The following is a 19,730-nucleotide window of genomic DNA, read 5'->3' as shown; positions in this document are numbered from 1 at the left end:
TTAAAATAGAGGTTCAGAGGAACTCAGCAATGCGAGGCAGGTTGGACTAGATGAGGTCCCCTCAAGTTCTAAATCTATGGTACAGAGAAAGGTAGTAGAGAAAAGTACTGTTATTAGTATTCTCACTATTTTACACATGAGGAAACATGGGCTTAGAGAAGTGAAGGGATTTGCCCATGGTCATGGCAAGCTTGCTGATGCAGAGCCCAGGAGGGATTTAAACTGTGGCCTTTCTGATTCTAAATGTATCACTCTATCTGCTACTATTCCATACTCCTGGTTCACCTCTCTGGTTTTCTACCCACTGCTCCCCACAGTCCCTAAAGATGTTTGAATGGTAGCACAATGCCTGGCATACATGCAAGCGTTTAATAAATGCCTACTGACTAATGACTATAGAAGATTTTTGATCTGTCAGAGAACAAAATGAATGGCCTTCCCTCCCTGATCCCTCCACCCCCAGTTAGAGAGAGGGAGAGGGAAAGGCAGAAAGAAAGAAACAGAATAGGAGAAGGACAGGGGCAGGGAGTGGGAACTTGTGGAAGGATTGGTAGATATATAAGACCAATCTATTCTTTCAGCCACCCAGTCTCAATAATCTGACTGATGAGCTAAGTCTTCATAAAACTAGACTTTGCATTCCCAGAGATGAACAGAAAAGAATATAAAAAACAAAGCAACAGATTCTCACCCCAATGTGAAATGGCTAGAGTGTTGGACCTGGAATCAGAAAGACCTAAGTTCAAATCTGGTCTCAGACACTTATGAGCTGTGTGATTCTGGACAAATCACCCCTGTCTGCCTCAGTTTCTCATCTGCAAAAGAAGGATAATACCAGTACCTTCCAGCATTGTTTTGAGAACAAAATGAAGAGATATTGGGAAAGTGCTTTGTGAACTTTAGTGTTATATAAATGTGATCTATTATATAGTTAATATTGAGTGAATTTTCTGAAGGCAGACCTGGTGAGGTAGTGAATAGAACCAGTTGCCCTTGAAGCCAGGAAGACCTGGGTTTGAATTCTGCCTCTGATATATAGTGATTGTGTGACCCTGGCCAAGTCACCTAACCTCTCAATATTATAGGCAATTCTCTGAGGCTATAAGCTGCAGTGAAGGTACTTTCCTCATTTGGGATTTCCTTATACCAGGATGGGGAACCTGAAGCCTCAAGGCTACATGTGGCCCTCTAGGTGCTCAAGTGTGGCCCTGTAGGTCCTCAAGTGTGGCTCTGACTGAATCCAAACTTCACAGAACAAATCCCCTTAATTAAAGGATTCATTCTCTAAAACTTGGATTCAGTCAAAAGTCCTCACACTCAATGACCTATAAGGCCACATGTGGCCTGGAGGCCCTGTCCTATACCAATGAATCACAGGCCCAGTGCCTATCCCTACCCCTATGCTTTCTAAAAGCCCCATCAAAATACATACATACATGCATACACACCTACATCTCTCTCTCTCTCTCTCCCTCCCTCCCTACATCCCTCCCCCCCCCCCCCCCCCCCCCCCCCGCCTTACAAGATGTGAGGAGAGAGGGGGACTGATGGTTCTTTCCCTTCAGTCCTTTTCTGGAGAAGGGATTGAGAGCCTAGTCTAAGAAGGAAGAATAATGTATTGTTAGGCAATTAGTTTATAAGATGCCACCCCATATATAGGGTCTCTTTGGCAGACACTTACAGTCCTGGGTTTCTCATTGCAAGTGGCTTACATCAGGCCTGACATCTTCCAGATGTTAGTAGCTTTGATTTTTTTCCCCTGTGTTGCAAACGAGTTGGCATGGAAACAACTCTTTGCTGGCAACATGACATATGATTCAAGGCAAAAGGCATTTTAACACAGATGAATAGTTCAGGAATCTGTCTTGAACAAAAGTCATTTTGAGAGCTGTTTTGAATCTGTGGTGTTTTCTGACAACTTTTTCAACTCAGATGTGAAAAATCAAAGCTATCTCTGTTATATAACGTAGAGATGGTAGAAACGCAATTTGGCTCTGGTATGGCATAAAACCCCCAAGGTGGGGAATGGGCTTAGGCCAATCAACCTCATACAATGGAGATTACAGTAATTTGTTCAAAACAAATGAACCTTCTTAGGGAAACCAAATAAGGGCAGGAAGGTACTCTGCTCAGCAAGGATGCAATTTTTCCAGATGGTTTAGTTTTTTTTTCCCCTGGGAAAACTCTAGAGAGATGGAAAAGAAATGATGAGGTTCTCTTCCCTTCATCTCATTGCCAAGATTCATGCCCACCTTACCTTGAGAATGGATAAGGCCCGTAATTAAATTTAAATTAAATTTCCCACCTTCTTCCCCTCCCCTTTTCATTCAAGCTCTGAGCAACATATACTTACACACACACACACACACACACACACACACACACACACACACACACACGTGTTCCTCATTTCTGTAGGTAGTGGAATAAAGCAAGGAAATGTTTTATTCCACATACCTTTTTGAGGGTATTAAGGGATAATGTAGTTTGGAGTGCTGGGAACCCCAAAATGCAAGGGTACAGGGGGTCTGCCTAGAAAGAATTTGACCACTCAAGCTTTCTTTCAGTCAAAGTAGGGAGATTTATTTGTGATTCTATTGAACCAGGCTAGGTTCTAAGTGAATCTGAGCAATTTAGTGGGGTTAAGATTGGTACTTATATACAGACAAGATCTGGGTGGGATTTAGGAGTGGTAAATAGCTTTCCTTGGCTCAGGGGCAACAAAGAAAAGGTCTAGATGGGATTAAGGAGTATCAGTTAAGCTAATTAAGTAATCAAGGTGGGCTGGGGTGGGCCAGGTGCAGACAAAGAAAGGAGTTAAGTGGACTGAGAGCCACAGTGAAAGGTCAGTTAAAAGTATTATTGAGTATCTAGGTTGGTTGGGAAGGGCCAGATGTCTCAGGCAAAGTGCCAGTGTGGGAAAGACATGGTCTTTTCTTTTTAGGGGTCCAGGTTCCATCACCCCATCAAGAATGCCTTTTGAGGATATCTAGGCATAGGTATGTTGCTATGGTATTCTCTAAATAGCTGTCTTTGGGATCTTCCTTTTTGGATCCCATTCTTTCCTTCTTATGATAACAATGGCATTCATGCTAACATTTTGACATTTATGTTACCTTGGTTCAAATTGGTCTGAGATAACTCTACCACTAGACATCTCATTCTTTACCCCTTTCTTCCCAGTCTCAACTCCGAAGACTCAAAGCCCTCACTTTATCCTTGGTTACCTTGAGTTCCCTAATTCACTATTCTACTCAGTCTTTCCTCTTCTTGAAATTTTCTTCATCCCATCAAAAAGAATCTATTCTGTGTCCTGAGCTCTCAGGGGTTCTATGGGCACTAAGTGGTTAAACCCCTACAATGACTCACATGGCAGCCAAAAACAGTTAATGTGATCTTTGTGTTGGGAGAGACATAGCTTCCAGGGACAAGGAGGTGATAGTCTCTCTGTTATCTGCCCTAGTCAGATTACATCTAGTGTCTTGTATTTAGTCCTATATGTCACATGTTATGAAGACCACTGATGAGCTAGAGAGACCCCAGAAGAGGATAATGAGAACAGTGATGGACCTTAAGCTTCAACCTTAAAAAATCAGTTGAATAAACTGAAGATATTTAACCTGGAGAAGAAAAGATTTGGGAAGGGGTATGTTAAGTGTCTTCAAGTATTTCAAAGGTTGCCACATAGAAACTAACTAGATTAGTTCTGTTTGGTCCCAGAAAATAGAACCAGGATCTGTGGGTAGATATTACAAAGAAGTAAGTTTAGACCTCAAGGAAGGAAAGATTTCTAACAAAGTTGAATGAACTGACAAGGGATTAATAACAATAATAGTTAACATTTGTTTAGCACATATGTGCACTATGAGAAGCCCCTTATAATTATTTTATCATTTGATCTTCCAGCAAACTGGAGAGGTCAGTGCTATTTATTATCCCTATTATATTCTATGAGGAAAGTGAGGCAGATAAGGTTAGGCATCTTGCCCAGGATCACACAACTAGGAAGTACTGGGCAGGGGGCTGGATTTGAACTCGTCTTCCTGACTACAGGTTCAGTATCCATTGTACTACCTAGCTGCCCTATGGTTTTTCCTCAGTAGAAAGCTTTAAGTGGAGGCTGGAAGACTAATTGCTGGGTATGCTGTAGAAAAGATTCTTGTTCAGGTAGTGATGGACTTGGATGGCTATTGACATCCCTATGGACTAACTCAGGGGTCTTCCATGAGGGCATTTTATACCAATGTCATATAGGTAATCACCTGAGCATTTTGCTTACCAACTCTATTAAAAACAATCTACAAAAGTCAGTTCATTCCTTTTTTATACTTTCATCATGGGCACCTTTGATGCACAGGTGTATCATTCTCAAAAAAATCTTTTCGGGATGTCCTCTTAATTTTCCCTTTTTGATGGTAATATCGTCTGTGGTTTGTTTCTAGTCTTCTGGAATCTTTTCCATCTTCTCTTCCTGTTTCTGCTTTTGACTGTTCTAGAATTTGCCACCATGCCTCATCTGCCTCAGCACTTTGGGCCTCCTCATCCTTGAACATCCATTAGCCCCTATAACCTTCCCACCCTGGAATATTCCTCTACCGTATCAGACTCCTTCTTCCATTGTGGAGTTCTTCCTGGGAAACTCCATTTTGGAGGCAGATCTAGACTAGTCAACCTTCATTTCCCTTCTTCTTCTGATTTTCTAGGCTTCAACACCATATCCCAATATGGGTACTTCTTCCTGCTCATCTCCTGTTTCCTCTTCCTCCATTAAAGTATAAACTCCTCAAGGGCAGGTAATGTGTTATAATTATTTGGCATTTGTATCTCCGGTGCTTAGCGTAGTACCTGGAACATAGCAGGTACTTAAAAATTCACTTTGCCTTTCTTTGAACAATAACTTAGTAAGTTTTTAGTTACTACGGTATTTATTACCTTAGTAATTTTTACTAAGGTGCAGGCTTTTTTTTTTTTTAATTTACTGAGTGCCAAACATTTTGTTTGGAGATTTACAAAATTACAAAAGAAATTTCCCTCAGTGTTCTCATTTCATTTATAAAAACATTTTAAAACTCTTAAACTCAATTCATTTCCAAGAATTCTATTGAGTTTGTGAACGGGCTGATTTTTTATCTGACACATTCCTTGTAGATGTTTTGAAGTCATTCTTTTCCTCTACATTTGTGTTTTCCCTGTCTTGCCACCAAATAGCTCATTATGGTGGGTTTTTAAAAAATTTTGCCCATTCTTCCAACCTGTTTCCTGAATTTTCACTTGATGTTAGGGCTGAGCTCTGCTGTGTGTCTGGAGGAAGGTCTAGGCTGTTTCTGTTGTTGCTTTCTTGGAGTACTGAGTGTTGTGTTAATCCAGCATCTCAGGGATAAGCTAGTGACCTTCACCGTTTCAATACTTCCAACATGATCTGATTCAGGACATTTGTTTATTGGCCCCCTTGTCTAAACTCTTCAAGTTCCTGTTCTGGGTTTCAGTCAGTGCAACAATAGAATGTTATTGGACTCAGTCCTGATTAGCTAGCTGAGAAATTCTGCTGTCTCAGTGACAGAATTGCAAACTTTCCTTTGATTTAGGTCTCGGTACTGATTAATGCTCTGCAACCTGGGCTAAATGGTAGAAGTGACGTACTGCTCTGCTGCTGCTTGCTTCTGAACTTCCTCCTTTCTAGGTACATCACCCAGGGCCTCCCTACCAGGGAATGCCAGCCTTGTGCACAAATTCTTCTTAGTCGGCCTTGAATTTGTGCTCCCAAACTGGGTCATGAGTGACAAAGCTTCCAGTTAGCATCTGTTTCTGACGCTGTGACCTAGTGTGAGTCTGGGTCCCCTTCTTGCCCTGGTGTACAGACTTTTCCTGGAATTGGAGTGCTCTGCATATGGCATGCTCCCTCCCAGGGGTTGCCCTGGAAATGGAGGTTACCATTTCCCTGTGTCAGCAGCCTCCCTGTCTTCCTCTACTGACCTGAGCTAGACAAGGACTTGTGAATTCTTCTGGATTTCTCCTTTACCATTCCGTCTGGCACAATTTCTGTAATGTTTGGATGAGTTTTATGGACAGGAGTGTCTCATTCTTCCATCTTGGCTCTCATTTTCTTCTTAACTTACTTCTTCTTAACCCCTTACTATCTAGACTCAAGGACCCTCACCATCTTGAGTGCCCTCTTCTTCAAGTTCTCTAGTTTACTGTTGTCTTTTATAAAATGTAGCCTCCCAAACTGAACACAGCATTCCAGATGTGGTCTGACAAGGGCAGAGTACAGAGGGACAATCACGTCTTTGTTCTTGGAAGGTATGCCTCTTTTCTCCCATGATGCCAAAGAAAAAAAAAGAGCTATTACCATATTTAATTCTCTTCAATAGCACAGACAGACTTCTTAGAATGTTAAGGATGATGAGCCTCAGCCAGTTGCAAGCCACTATTCATACTGAGAATAGGGTATAGATAGTGCAATGAAAAATATGAAAAATCCAAAGAAAGCAAATCAATCAACAATTTCCACGGGGTCAGTCATTTCACACATGAAGACCGATATTACTACTATGTTGGGGAAGGGAGGAAAGGGAATATAAAATATATGTCATCATTCATACTCCAAACCACTCAATGGATGATTGAGTTTTTCTCTTTCTATAAGTATGTTTGCTTTCAGAAAGTATTCATTTCAATCAAATTTAAGCAAAAATTCTTCATAAAAGAAAAACCATTCATAACTCCATGTAAGGCACCAGGTCTTCAAAAGAGAGTTTTCCGCTTTAAAAAGAGGATAAAACCATTGTATACTTGAGGCAATATTAGAATTTCTGTAAGCTACAGACCTGAGGGGATTTAAAGAAAAATTAATCTGACTTATTGCTATTAGATACAAGGGGCTAAGTCTCCACATACTTTCCGTAGGCTAAAATCATAAACTAATATGAACTTCTAAAATATTTTAAGAAAAAAAACCTTACCTATTTATTGTAGCATTATCTGTGTTTACAGAGGGTCTCAAATTCATAAACCCTTAGAAGGACAAAAATTTTGCCTCATATTTCCCTTTCTCACTGTTGCATACTATTTATCACTTTACAGTGAACAATGATAAACATAACAGATGTCATTGGGGAAGAGAAGAGTGCAATGTTGGGTAAGGAAGTGCCTATTTCTTTGTCTTAAATAAATTAAATGCCAAATGAATGACAAAAGTTCAGGGAGAGTCTGTCCTACATTTTCTAAATCCAATGTTCAATTGTTTCTATTTTACAACACTCTCTTGGGTTTCTTTTTAAAAAGTTCAACAATGAAATTCCTTAATTATCTTATACTCTCTGAAGGGCTAAAGAAAGAGACAATATTTCAAATTGTATTTTTCGAGAGTAATATTTAACTAAAATATTATCTTTGTCAAATAGTAATTTGGAATATTAAAAGATGTTTTGTGAAGAAAATGCAGTAATTTCTCAAGGTAGCATTTATGGGATAATATTATCAAAAAATATAAGTAATGATCATTATTTTATCTGCTGAGATTAGGAATGTCTAATATTGGAATAATGACTGTGAGATGTGATTCAGATTGAAATTTCCAATAAAAATGTTATTTTTTTGAAAAAGCAAACATATATTAATATCATGGTTGATGCAGTGAGACAGTAAAGTTGCTGCTGGTATATAGGTCTAAGTTTCCAAAGTATATTATTATTCCAATATGATATTTGGATGAGTTCAGATGTCTTTTATTTTTTTAATTAAATTTATTTATTTAACTTTTAACATTCATTTTCACAAAATTTTGGGTTACAAATTTTCTCCCCTTTTATCCCCTCTCCCCCCCAAACACCAAGCATTCTAATTGCCCCTATGACCAATCTGCTCTCTCTTCTATCATCCCTCTCTGCCCTTGTCTCTGTCTTCTCTTTTGTCCTGTAGGGCCAGATAGCTTTCTATACCCCTTTACCTGTATTTCTTATTTCCTAGTGGCAAGAACATTACTCGACAGTTGATCCTAACACTTTGAGTTCCAACTTCTTTACCTCCCTCCCTCCCCACCCCTTCCCTTTGGAAGGCAAGCAATTCAATATAGGCCAAATCTGTGTAGTTTTGCAAATGACTTCCATAATAGTTGTGTTGTATAGGACTAACTATATTTCTCTCCATCCTATCCTGTCCCCCATTACTTCTATTCTCTTGTGATCCTATCCCTCCCCATGAGTGTCAACCTCAAATTGCTCTCTACTCCCCATGCCCTCCCTTCTATCACCCCCCCCACCCTGCTTATCCCCTTATCCCCCACTTTCCTGTATTGTAAGATAGGTTTTCATACCAAAATGAGTGTGCATTTTATTCTTTCCTTTAGTGGAATGTGATGAGAGTAGACTTCATGTTTTTCTCTCACCTCCCCTCTTTATCCCTCCACTAATGAGTCTTTTGCTTGCCTCTTTTATGAGAGATAATTTGCCCCATTCAATTTCTCCCTTTGTCCTCCCAATATCTTTCTCTCTCACTGCTTGATTTCATTTTTTTTTTAAGATATGATCCCATCCTCTTCAATTCACTCTGTGCACTCTGTCTCTATGTATGTGTGCGTGTGTGTGCATATGTGTGTGTGTAATCCCACCCAGTACCCAGATACTGAAATGTTTCAAGAGTTACAAATATTGTCTTTCCATGTAGGAATGTAAACAGTTCAACTTTAGTAAGTCCCTTATGACTTCTCTTTGGTGTTCACCTTTTCATGCTTCTCTTCATTCTTGTGTTTGAAAGTCAAATTTTCTTTTCAGCTCTGGTCTTTTCATCAAGAATGCTTGAAAATCCTCTATTTCATTGAAAGACCAATTTTTCCCCTGAAGTATTATACTCAGTTTTGCTGGGTAGGTGATTCTTGGTTTTAGTCCTAGTTCCTTTGACTTCTGGAATATCCTATTCCATGCCCTTTGATCCCTTAATGTAGAGGCTGCTAGATCTTGTGTTATCCTGATTGTATTTCCACAATACTTGAATTGTTTCTTTCTAGCTGCTTGCAATATTTTCTCTTTCACCTGGGAACTCTGGAATTTGGCCACAATGTTCCTAGGAGTTTCTCTTTTTGGATCTCTTTCAGGCGGTGTTCTGTGGATTCCTTGAATATTTATTTTTCCCTCTGGTTCTAGAATATTAGGGCAGTTTTCCTTGATAATTTCATGAAAGATGATGTCTAGGCTCTTCTTTTGATCATGGCTTTCAGGTAGTCCCATAATTTTTAAATTGTCTCTCCTGGATCTCTTTTCCAGGTCAGTTGTTTTTCCAGTGAGGTATTTCACATTATCTTCCATTTTTCCATTCTTCTCTCTTTGTTCTGTGATTTCTTGGTTTTGAAAAAAGTCCTTAGCCTCCATCTGTGCCATTCTAATTTTGAAAGAACTATTTTCTTCAGTGAGCTTTTGAATCTCCTTTTCCATTTGGCTAATTCTGCTTTTGAAAGCATTCTTCTCCTCATTGGCTTTTTGAACCTCTTTTGCCAATTGAGTTAGGCTACTTTTCAAGGTGTTATTTTCTTCAACATTTTTTTGGGTTTCCTTTAGCAGGGAGCTGATCTGCTGTTCATGCTTTGACTTCATGTCTCTCATTTCTCTTCCCAGCTTTTCTCTACCCCTCTAACTTGATTTTCAAAATTCTTTTTGAGCTCTTCCATGGCCTGAGCCCATTGGGTGGGCTGGGACACAGAAGCCTTGATTTCTGTGTCTTTGCCTGATGGTAAGCATTGTTCTTCCTCATCAGAAAGGAAGGGAGGAAATGCCTGTTCACCAAGAAAGTAACCTTCTATAGTCTTCTTTCTTTTCCCTTTTCTGGGCATTTTCTCAGCCAGTGACTTGACCTCTGAATATTCTCCTCACACCCACCTTGCCTCCTGATCCTCCCAGCCAGCGTTTGGGGTCTGAGATTCAAATGCTGCTTCCAGCCTCAGGGCCTTTGGTGGGGGTCAGATGTCTTTTAACCAGTTGACCTGAAGCTCATCCAGTTACCAGAGGGGCCCAGTTTTGGTGTTGTTGGTGAGCAGAAAGTGGGGCTGAACTGAACATAATAGAGAATGAATACAAAAGGCATGAAGGAAAACCACCAGAATTCAAAGGTCACACTCTACAAGGTAAGACAAAAAGATAAGGGAATTTTGGCCCAGTTGGGAAAGGGGAAAAGGTCATAAACAATTAGTAAAACTTCTATATTTCTTTCCCCTTTCACAGGCCAGAATTTAAGATGCAGCTCATGCACAATCTTCTGTATGAAGTCTTTCTTGATCTCTCCCCACTCCCAACCCCTTCCTTCTGCTAGCTTCCTCTCTCTCAAATTTTATATTTGATTATTTCACATACACTTGTATTTATTAACTTTATATTTATGTTGTTTATGTTTTTATATGGACTTGTCTCCCTATTAGAACATATCCTCATTCCAAGTAGAAATATTTCGTTCTTTGTACTTGGATCTCCAGTGTCTAGCAGAGATTCTGGAACTTTTATAGACACCTGATACTTGTGGATTGACCAATTGGTGATTTCTTCAGCTACCATGGGTTTAACTAGGCTATCCATCCAAAAGATTCCATATCTAGCTAATTTCCTGAATTTTAGTCTGGCATCCCTAAGTGCCCAGTGTCTATGGATCTCCTGTAGGCATTAAAAAAACAATGCATCACAAATATAACCCATGACATTTCTTCCTAACCACCATCTTCCTCTGACCTTGAGCACCATTCATTTGGTATATAGATTTATTAGCTTGGAATCATCTTTATTTCTCATTCTCTTACCCTTGTTTCTAATCAAGTGCCAAATCTTCCTGATTTCATTTCCTCAACACCTCTTTTATCCAATTCATTCTCTCCACAAAGACTCTCCTTTTTTCCTTGGACTATTGAAATCACCTCCTAATAGGTCTCTTTCCACCTGCTCTCTCTTTTCCAATCTATTATCCATATAACCGCCAAACTGATATTTTGATTTTCAGAAAGCAATAGGTGACTCCCTTGCTCAGTCTCAAAAGAAAAATAAAAGGAGAACGCCCTCTCCCCGCCCCCACCCCCCAACCTCACACTTTTCTCCAGCTTCTCTTTCTAGGCTGTTTACACATTTATTCTCCCTCACACACTATTCCCAGCCAAAATGACCTACTTTCTTTTCCCTTTACATGATATTTTGCTCTATCTCCTCCCTCTGTCTTTGTGCAAGTTGTTTTTCTTGTCTAAAATGCTCTTCCTTCTTATCTCTATATCCTGGTATTACTGGCTCCAATTAAGTCTCAGAATAGTATAATCTCCTTCAAGTGTTTTTTACTTACATGCAGCTCCTTCTCCACATTAGTATCCATGCAAATCACTTTGTATTTAGTTTGCATTTATCTTGTGTTTACAACTGTTTAAACATTGTTATCCCCACCAGTAATATATAAGCTCCTTGAGGGTAAAGACTATGGCATATTGCCTGGAAATATTCAAAATATTATCAAAGTGAATATTCCTTTCAAAAATGAAGATGTAACCCCACTATACCTACTATTCTTGTGAATACATAATGGCTTGTTTGTTTGATATATAAATGGCAACATCCTATTTTGCAGCAAAGATTTTAACTAGGGAAAACACCAATGCTCCCGGTTGCAGCTTATCCAAGTTTCCCAGCTCCCCCACTTAGGAATAACAAAGTTAGTCTACTAGGTGTAGACGAAATCAATTTTGGCTACTCTGTTGCTTTAGGTTGCCAAGATGGCCCTGAAAGAAGATCTCTGTTGAGTTAAGTGGATGACTTGTTGGGATATTTGGGTAACATGTGATATTATCTGAATGTATAAGATTCGATTTTGAAGCCAAACAATAAGAAAATTTGTGGGGGTTAAGTTCAGCATACATACAATTGTCATTGCCAGAAAGGCTAAATCCAAGAGACTGTGAGCAAGGGCCTCTATGGCCTCTGTTCTCCTCATCCCACACTGGTATATGTCAGCCACCTACTCTGAGTTTTTAGAGGAACTGGAAGCCAGAGCTGGAACGACTGACAGCTCTCTTTGGTACATCCTTGGACTTGATTAACAATGACACTCTGGACATTGAAGGGAGACCTCAATTTGCAGACTGTCAGGTTCAATTATTGATGAGTGATGGGCCCTAGATATCTAGAATGATGCACAGGGCTATGAACAGATTTTTCAAAGGCTCATATTATTACAAGGAAATGGAGTGAAGCCAAATGTAAATATGTCCATTTGAGAGTGGGCACACAACACAACATCTTCAGTTGGTTTGTCAGTGGAGACATTTTAGGTGCATTTAGCCCATCTCTGAGTGGTGCAGCAGAAGAGTTCAAGACTGCCGAGACCTGGTTTCCAGTTCTATCTCCTGTGTTTACTGGCTGTATGATTGCTGACAATTCACTTAATCTAAACCTCAGTCTGTAAAATGGGTATAATGTTAACACTTACCACATAGTATTATTTTGAGGATCAAATGAGATGTTTGCAAAGCACTTTGATCAATAATAATGATAAAATAATAATTCTGGATCTATGATTTCATTTCTATGGGGAACTCCCTGTCCTGCTAATGTGGAAACTCACTCCACTGATTCATTTCTAATCTGAAATTAGATTAATTTAGATTTATTTTAGATTGAATTAGAGTAGTTTTTAATTTATTTAGATTAAATTAGATTAATTACTAATTTGAAAGTTGGTTTTGTAGAACTATCCGGTGATTTAATAATATTCTCAGTGTCACAGAATGTGTTCCAGAGGCAATACTTAAACCTTGGTCTTTCAGCCTCCCCTCTCTCTACTCTACTACACTGTGTCACTCATAAACCTTAAGGTGCTCTAAAAACAGTTATCATTATTGGGTGTTTCCTCATGAAATACCATTTTCTATTTAGGTCTACAAGCATGAATATCTCTTTATGAATACAATCTTTTTTTTTTTTTAAATCAATTTCCAATTTCATTTAAAGTACTAGGATAATGTTAGCTCAGCTTGAGGTTGGATGAAATGTACCAAGATCTTATCTTCTTATTGAAAATATAATTCAATGATCAGTGTTTCCTTAATAACTCAAGTAGTCAATGGTTGAATTACAGTTAGATCATGCTAATAAATGGAAATACATTAGCACCTCATTTATAATTCTGTAGACTAGATCTTGAAGGGCTCAATCTCAGCTGTTATAAATGTACTTGCATTGAGTAATTCATTGTGCTTAAGTTTTTCCATATTCGCATAAAAATATAGCATAGATATGAAAATGTTAACCGGTGTCCTCAGATTTTGGTAGCAGCAACATGTAATTTTTCTATTTGTGAGAGTATCCAGGGGATAGCCCACTTAGCTTTCTACCAAGATCATATAATAAATGGTATTGTTTGCTGCTGCTGTTTGTCCTTTATTCTCAGAGAGGACCACGACATCAGGGAAGTGATGCCATGACGTGCAAGTGAATTGGATAAGCAATGCATGTAAGAATGAAGGAACATCTGGGAACACCTACCAGAGACGACTCACACCAGACCCTTTCTATACCTGGTTAAGAATAAGTAACTTAGTCACAGTATTATTGCACAGATCAAATAAGATGTGTCTGCAAAGAACTGTGGTGGTGATGATGATGATGATGATGATGACAGGAACAACAATAATGATAATCCTGGAGCTATGATTTCATTTATGTGGGGAGCGCTCTGTCCTCCCAGCATGGAAAAATCACTCCACTGATGTAGATTAATTACTTCTGTGAAACTGAGTTTTATAGAGCTGCCTGATGATTAAAAAGCTTTTTCAGTGTCACAGGGTATGTACCAGAGAGTTTGTTTAGGATGAATGAAACTCCAGTGAGATTACTGATGGTGTGCAGTTAATGTTTGGTGAGATATGTGGGAAAGAATGGTTATGTAAGTGTAGAATGAGTAGCATGACAATTCAGGTGCAGTGGTCTGGAACTCTCTTATGTTTCCCCCTTCACCTTGTTGCTTGTGGCACCCAGCTGCCAGCCCCATCTGGTGAGGCAGGCAATAGCTTCTATGGCTTGTCTGTGTTCACTGGGTATCTGTGTGTGGATTGACCTCCGGGTGTCCAGAGCCTGAACAAAGAATATTTCAAAAAGGGAATCTGAGCAGAGATTACATTATTCATAGATTCAGCCTAAAAGTTGCATGCATGACCCTTGGCAACCGAATTCAGTCTCCTATTCCTACAGGAAGGCTACTCTGGGGTCACTACATCAAGAACAGCTCCCCACTCATGTATTTTATGTATGGCTTAACTGCATTTGGCTATATGATCATAATCCATGTGTATACTGTCAGTGCAGCTCCTTGCCAGTTTCATGGCCACACAACAAGGTGATGGTACCTGTGGCTCAGCTCATTAGTTGCAGGTTAGAGATTCTTCATTCTGACTGTAAGATCCATTCAAAGAGTTCACTCAAGGGGAGAATCAATTAATCTATCAATCAATAAGCATTTTCAATTTTTTCCAAATAATAAACATCTGTTTTCTTGAACTTCTCAATCTTATGTGCCCCCTCCGTAAAAAAGCTTTTAAAAAGCTCTTCTAACAAATATGTATATTCAAGCAAAACTATTTCCTGCATTGACCATATTGAAAAAATGTCTCATTTTGCATCCTGACTCCAACAGCTCTCTGGCAGCAGGCAGGTAACATACTTCATTACTGGTCTTCTGGAATCCTTGCTGGTCATTTGGTCAACATTCTTAAGTCTTTCAAAGTTTTTTGTTTTTATAATGTTTTTATTATTGTAGAGATTGTTCGTATGTTTCTACTTATTTCACTCTGCATCAGTTCATATTTGTCTTCTCAGATTTCTCTAAAACCATATCTTTCATCATTTTTTATGGCACAATACTATTCCATTACATTTATATATCATAATTTGTTCAGCTATTTCCCAATTAAGTGGGGGGTACCCATCAACAAATATTTGTTAAATTTTTTTTAAATGCTAGGAACTATGCTCATCACCCAATACACAAAACAAGGAAACATTCTCTAAAATCATGGAGCTTACTTGATGTTGGAGTAGAAGGGTAGGGTAGAGAGTAACATGTGCAAGTATAATTATATGCCAAAATAAATACAACATAACTCTAGGAGATGGGGAACTATCAGCTGGGGTGGAGGACCAGGAAAGTTTTAGCGTAAGAGGTGATGTTTAAATTGAACTTTGAAGAAAACTTCGAGATTGAAATAAACACATATTTATTAAGCACCTACTATGTGCCAGTCAGGTATAAAAGTGCTAGATGCCAGGAACAAAAGTTAAAATAACAAAACAATCTCTGCTCTTAATGAGCTTATTTTCTAATGGACAAGTGGAGGTAAGGAAGGAGTACATTCCAAATAGAGGGATATACAATCTGTGTAAAATAATCTGTGTAAAAGCATGGAGGTAGGAAATGGACAACCACATGTGAGGAACAGTAAGAATATTGATTCAAATGCATTTTGGACTATGATGAGGAGTACTGTGTAAATAACCTGGAAAGCTAAGTTGAGCACTGGTGGTCAAGGGTTTTAAATATCAAACAGTGGAGAACCCCAGAAGTAATAAGGATCCATTGAAAGTTATCCTAAATTAACTGCAAAGGACCTATGAAGGAAGATGCCAACTGCATCCAGAGAAAGATTTGATAAATAGAAATGTGTATAGAATGATTTTACACACAAACATACACACACACATGCGTGTGCACACACACATACTACACAGATATGTGGGTGTACATTACATATGTGTATATATGTATATATAATGTACACACATAGTGATAGCCATCTTTAAGGCAGAAGTCAGGTGGAAAGAAAAAAAAGAAAAAAAGAAAGTTGCATGTTAACTTCATTATATATTTAAAAGAAATAGCAAATTGTATATAATAGATTTGCAGTTTCATGTGCAATCATTTTTAATTCTAATAATTTAATTTTTAATAAGATTTTAATTTTAATTTAAATCAACCTGTATTAAATGTTATGGAATTGTTTATTTTATTTAAGTTCAGAATAAAATAAAATTTAAAAAACTAACAAAGATAAAAAGTCATTGATCAAGGGTGACATTTCTAGATCTGTGATTTAGGAGTATCATTTTGGTAGTTGTGTGGAGAATGGATTAGTGTGGGAAAGAGAATGTGGGACGAAAAGTTTTTTTGGGGGGGGCAGTGACCTTCTTCTTCCTGGTGCTTCTGAAATCTGCCCTACTCCCAACTGAGAAGGAGATTGGGTCAAACTGCTATCTGCTTTTTTTGGCAAAAGCAAAGTAGGAAATGAATTCTTATTATCGGGAGTTGTAGTATTAACAACAGTGGTGGTCAAACATAGACAAAGCAAGTTCTGTCTTTAACATAGGAGAGAAGCAACTGGTCCAGAAAGATATTATCAGCTGAACATTCTACATTTGCTTGATTTACCACCTTCAAGCCATTCAGACAGCTTTGCACAATAACCCATACTGCCCTGAATGTTGTGATGGTGCACTGAAACATCTTTTACATACTTATTTCCAGAGTGTAGAATATTCTAGTTGCATAAATAAGAAATCCAAATAAGCCCCATTTATTTTACTGATATCTGAATGTAATTTCTCCCCTTCTCCCTAATGAATGCATCTTTTGGGGATGATAAATCATCCATTAGAAAATGCCCAAGTGCTTTCAGTGATCTGTTTTGAATCTCTAGCCCTTAATGGAGAGTTGTAGCCCCTCAGCTTGATCTGGCAATCTAAGTCCAGATCCAGAGTTGGCTTTTGTAGGGCTCCCCCAATCAGCCAGCCACAAGTGGTTCTCTTTATTAAGTAGATGACCTAATAATTTGCATCAAGATCTATTTGTCTTTTTTGTAGTGACCTGATGGAGAGTTAATCAGTTTCTTAGTGTTAATTAGATGTCAGCCTTAGTACTTTGCTCATACAGAAAGATAATGACACTGTCAGGCAGCACATGCCACCATGGCCCTGTTTCTTCAAATGTGTTCAACACTGTCATGGGCAGGACTGAATACACTCTCGAATTGAGAGTGGATGGTGCACTCTTCACTTATTTTCAAACCCACAAGGGATCCTGTTCAGTCTACTGAGTGGAGATACAGAAACACATACATACACATACATACGTTATGAGGAATGAGTCAAACAATTGACTTTTCTGTCATATTAGTAATGGGAATTAGATCTCTAAATTTCCCTGTAACCCTAGTTCACAGTGGAGTCCAAGAGGATGAAAAAATGCATGAGAAAACTCCAATAATGAAGAGTATTTGGTACGGTAGAACATTGAGCTATCTTTTTAGAAATTAATGTACATCTTTATCCTAAGTAAATCCTCTCTCCATTCTGAGGGGCTGTCAGAATCAGTATCCAGTGTTTCATATCAATGCTGGCTCTGCTTCCTGGACTAGGGAACATTATTTGACAGTGATGTCCAATTGCATTGGGTCCTCTTGTAGGAAACTCAGTAATGATATTAAGCTATTTTGACATGCAGCTTTGCATTTCTTAAATGTTTATTCCACATTATCACTTGGCATGCTGACCTACTAAAGAAGTAATCTCCATGACACTAACTTGCATGAAAACAAGGAGAAAAAAAATAAAACCCTTTGCCTGTGTCCAATGCTTTAAAAAGGTCATTGAAATTCAGTATGCTTGAGGAAACAGAAATAGAAAGTTCAATGATATACAAAGAACACAAAATCTGTATTTTGAAATCTTTTCTAAAACTTAGCAGTCTTAGAGAGTTTTCTGAGGAAAGTATGAGGCGAGATGCAAGACTTGAGCCCAGGTCATCCTGACTCCAAGATTAATTCTTTATTCACTATGCCAGTGTCCACATCAACAATATGTAATAATTATAGTTATTACACGTATAATGTGTTAAGGTTTGTAAAGTGCTTCACATGCTTTATCTTATTTGATCTTTGCAACTCTGTGAGTTTAGATCCTATTATTATTCCTAATTTACAGATGGAGAAACTGCAGAGAGGTTAAATGACTTGTCCAGGATCACACAATCAATAAGTTTCTGAGGTAGGATTTGAATTCAGGTCTTCTTTCTTCCATGTCCGTCACTCTATCCACATGCCACCTGGCTTCCTCCGTAAAGAACGTCTTGATCCATAATCAGACACATCAACCCATTTCATCACTGGCCCTGTATTCGAATGTCTGACAGCTTTATGTCGTTTTGGCCAAGCAGCTGAGAAGGAATTGCTTATAGCTGGAGGGAGAAGAACCTTGCCTTGTGCTAGGTCTCAGTCTGCTCCTACCCTCAACCCTTTGACCAGAAAAGGACCTCATGAATTTTGGAGGAATGGGGGAGATTTGTGTCATGGCAACATCTTTGAAATTGCAGGAGTTGGTGGCAGTATACATTGAGAACTGATGATAAACTACACAGATTGAGGAAAGGTACCTTTAAGACTCTACAAGGAACCCAACAGAAAAGCTAGACTTTTCCTAAGTGGGACATGGCGAGCGCTCCACAAAGGGGCAAAAAAAATACCATCCATGTATATTTTCTCAACTTAACCCATTTTTCCCCTTGACTCTCTTTCCTGGTGATACAATGTGTTCTAGATTTTTTGGGGAGAGATGTCTTGCTCTAAGATTTTTGGGGAGGATGTCTTGTACCAATGCTCCCTTCTGTGTCACCAGAGTAAATATTCTTTTCTCAAAGCTAATCAAGTTTGCCTAATTGATATCAAATGACAATCATGAAGGGGGTCCCACATTGGTGCTCATGAGATACAACATTAGAAGACTAACCCTCACCATTTTAAGGTGCCCTAGAGCAAAGAGCCAGCCATACCCTAGACCACCAACTTGCCAGTGTGGAGCTGGGCTGGGAAAATAGCTTGAGAGCATTGCTACATATTGAGGTTTGTCTAGGTACTAAATAGTCCTAGAATTTTCAAGTTGGAAGAGACTTTTGCATAATAATACTTAATGTTACTTTCCCTCACATAGCCTACTTTTTAGCCAAGCTGAATCTGTCCCTCATCTTCTTACTTTTGTATAAGTTGTCCCCCATTCCTGAAACACTTTTCCTTACATTGTGGCAAGAAAACCCATTTTCTTATAATTTTGAATATAAGTAAGTAAAAAGTTCTATTCATATCTAGGTGGGGAAAAGCATCAATTGACACAGACAGATATGTGTCTCCATAAGGCAAGTGGGTTTCTCCATATGAACCATTTAGTTCATGTTTGAATGAAGTATTTTTAATAAGTAGTAAATACATAGTTATGACTGATTTTGGGGCTGATTTTGTGTTTCAGAGAAGGAAAACAGATATTCTGATCTTCTAGTCCAGGGATGGGGAACCTGAAGCCTCGAGGCCACATGGGGCCTTCTAGGTCCTTGAGTGTGGTCTTTGACTGAGTCCAAGTTTTACAGAACTAATTCTTTTGTTGAGCCTATTTGTTCTGTGAAGTTTGGATTTAGTCAGAGGGCCACACATGAGGACCTAAAGGGTCACATGTGCCCTCAAGGTTGAAGGTTCCCCACCCCTGTTGTAGTCTCTTGTTGACTTCAGGAGTCTGAGGCAATGTCATCTGTTTGTCTCTTGTCTGGCTTTGTCCAGGAACTAGGGCAAAGGAAGGTAAAACTTAGAGACAAATGTCATTGCCTATTTATACTTGAAGGGCAGTCAGATGGCACAGTAGATGGAATGCAGGCCATACAGTCAGGAAGACTCAACTTCCTGAGTCCAA

This window comes from Notamacropus eugenii, chromosome 2, assembly GCF_028372415.1.
Source record: "Notamacropus eugenii isolate mMacEug1 chromosome 2, mMacEug1.pri_v2, whole genome shotgun sequence".
NCBI lineage: Eukaryota > Metazoa > Chordata > Mammalia > Diprotodontia > Macropodidae > Notamacropus > Notamacropus eugenii.
The sequence above is the reverse complement of the archived record's forward strand: the minus strand, read 5'-3'. Positions refer to the sequence as shown.